The 2,714-nt window shown below is 53.1% G+C and overlaps 1 protein-coding gene across 1 annotated transcript in view; it reads left to right on the top strand.

Moving 5' to 3' along the window:
- Nucleotides 1–255: 255 nt before the first annotated feature.
- Egfl7 (EGF like domain multiple 7) overlaps nt 256–2,714 on the top strand; it is a 15,073-nt gene continuing 12,614 nt past the window's right edge. Inside the window, exon 1 of the mRNA XM_021182904.2 lies at nt 256–330. The gene's annotated coding sequence lies outside the window, so the exon portion shown is untranslated. The remainder of the gene's footprint in view (nt 331–2,714) is intronic.

Genomic DNA, 2,714 nt, shown 5'->3' on the forward strand with positions numbered 1-2,714 from the left:
TCTGACAGAATGGTGTACTGTCCCCACCAAATGCCCCCTCCTCACTTGCTCCTCTAGAGCCCCTGGAGTTGGCCAGAGGCTGTGGATAGTAGAGGGGGCAGTACTACAGAAACCAGCTGGGTCTGGCCTTCCAAGAGATTCCAACACTGACCCTAGCCTCTCTGCCCATATGCACGTCATAAAAGGTTGTTTGTGGTCTGAAAAAACCACAGCACCAGGTTCAAGCCAGCTCAAGGAGGGCATGGTCCACAGATAAACGGAAGACACTCACCATGTGTTCCAACTCTACAATGGAGTATGGTTCACCCACAATATAAGCTGTGATTTACGGTATGACTTAGAGGAAGCTCAAAACTACACTGGGAAAGAAGGCAGACACAAAAGTACTGTCCCAATGGGGCCTGATCCATAGAGACAGACAATACATTAGAGAGTCACCTGGGGGCTGGGAATGGCCTGGCCGTTGTCACAACTGATGCCCCTTTGAGGTAGTGACAGGTCTCTAGAACTGACTGTGATGATGGTCACACAAGCTCTGATTGTCTCCAGCACACTGACTGTTACACAACAACGGGTGGACTGTGTTTGTGAACATCCTCTTGGTAAGCTGTTAGACTCCATAGAGGAAGAAGATATCTGCTGAGCCCCAGCCTGGACTTTCATGGGCTTCTCTTCCCAGGCTTCCCAGGGCTCTGAGCCAGTGTTACAAGGAGCCCAGGACTCTCTGTTAGTGGTGCTCCCCCCGCCCCCCCCGCCAGCATCCCTGTCACACAATGGCAGCCAGAGTCAGCACCCCTGAGGAACTAGGAAAGTGAGATTGGGAGGTGACAAATGCAGCTTGCAGTCATATTGCTACAGTAACAGAACCGGGCTGGGCTGGGAGCAGCAGCTCCAGGAGACTCTTGTCTGACTCTTGCTAGAGGAAAGGTGGAGAGAACCCAGGAACCTCAGCTTCTTCTCCCACCGGAGCCTCTGTTTATCCACAGCTGAAGGGGACCCCGACTTCCTGAAGCCTGGGGTCAGTCTCCCCCCCACCCCTGCCCCCCACCCCTGCCCCCATCGTGGAGCCTTTGAGCTTTTCCTCAGGAAAAGAACTCAAGCTAAATTTATTCCAGGCCCCCCTCAGGCTCACAGAAGGCGAGGTCAGGCTTCCTGCAGCCCCAGGCCCTGACGTAGTTCCCCTTCCTCTCAATGGTGCTTCCATTGTTCTCAGGGGCCTGATTCCCCATCACCCACCACACACACACTTCCTGTTTCCTGGCCCAGAGGAAACAGAGATTTCTGGCGGCCCACAGATGCCTGTTCCCCCACCCCCAAGCTTTTAAAGGATATTAAAAATAACAAGAGTAGACAGCTTAAAGCTGAACAGCATGGGTGCTTGAGGCAAGAGGAATCTTAGGGCTGCCACCCAGTCTCTGAATTTGGGGCGGTGGGTCTGTATCATGGTAATGGTACTCCCCAGTGCTCCTGATACTGTCCACATTCTGTCCTGGAATATGAGGAAACTGCCTCACAAGGTGGGCACTAACTCATCCTCTCCCAGATATCCGTGCCTCCACTGACCACTGTGGCCAACTGGCAGTCACCTGGGAGAGAGGTGCCCCCTTACTCCATCCTTGCAGAGCCTGGTGAAGCTTCAGCCCTGGCAGTCTAGACCCTATAGAGAGCTTTGTGACCTTGGACAGATGGTCCCTTGGGGCTTTGGTGGAGGTACTGAGACAGCCCCTTCCCTCTAGACATGGCCAGTAGCACAGGGCCACAATGGTCCTCTCTACCAGGGAGAGCAGAAGAGGGCAGCATGGCTCTAAATGGGGGCTGGGATGTTGACCCAACACCCTACTTCTACTGACCAGGCCTAGGACCCGAGTTCTTGGGGACTTCTCTTTGCACCCTGGAGATAGAGTATGTTTTCCTTGTTGTTAAGGGCTGGGTTGCCTGTCCATGCAGTTCAGCAAATTGGAATAGGAAGAGCCTAGATCCCAGAAAGAAGCTACCCAGAAACATCCCCCACCCCTTCACAGCCCATCCATGATACCTCTCTCCTCCCTTGGGGCCCTTATGATGCTTCTGCCAGGGGTTCCGGACTCTGGCCTGCTCCTCCTGGGTCCCTAGCATTGAGTTAGGAGCCAGGGAATCTGCTTAGGAAATGAATCTTTCCCTAGGGTGGAATTCTGTTGCTCAAGTCCTGACACTGATAAAACAGTAACAAGTAATGCGAGAGTACACTCACCAGAACAGCTAAAATGATAGCAGTCTACAGGCTGCCTGCTGAGGGTGCGAAGGAAGCCAAGCTCCCAAGTCTACAGTCACTGGCTTCCTGCCTCCCTGCAGTCAGTAAGCCCTCAAAGCTGCCTAGCTACAAAGAATGCATACATGTTCAGGTCTGGGAGAATCCTGGGTTCTGAGAGGTCCCACAGAGTGTAGCAGTGCACATGGCTAAATGTTGGGCTATGCTCCCATGGACCTGAAGTGGGGAGATGCAGCAGCCACAAAGCGGCAGCAGTACCTGTGGGTCTTTTGACATACCATGGGCCTATAGTGATCAGGATAGTGGGCAACCTGGGCTGTGTCAGTGGGGCTGTCTCCAGCCTGAATCGCTCACCAGTCACAGGACTGTGTCTGTAAGCATTCATGCCTGCAGTCTCTATATCACTAATACCCTATAGTGCCAAGTGGCCGCCAGCCAGGTGAGGCTTTTTTTTTTTTTTTTTTTT

The sequence above is a fragment of the Mus caroli genome, chromosome 2 (assembly GCF_900094665.2).
Source record: "Mus caroli chromosome 2, CAROLI_EIJ_v1.1, whole genome shotgun sequence".
Taxonomy (NCBI): Eukaryota; Metazoa; Chordata; class Mammalia; order Rodentia; family Muridae; genus Mus; species Mus caroli.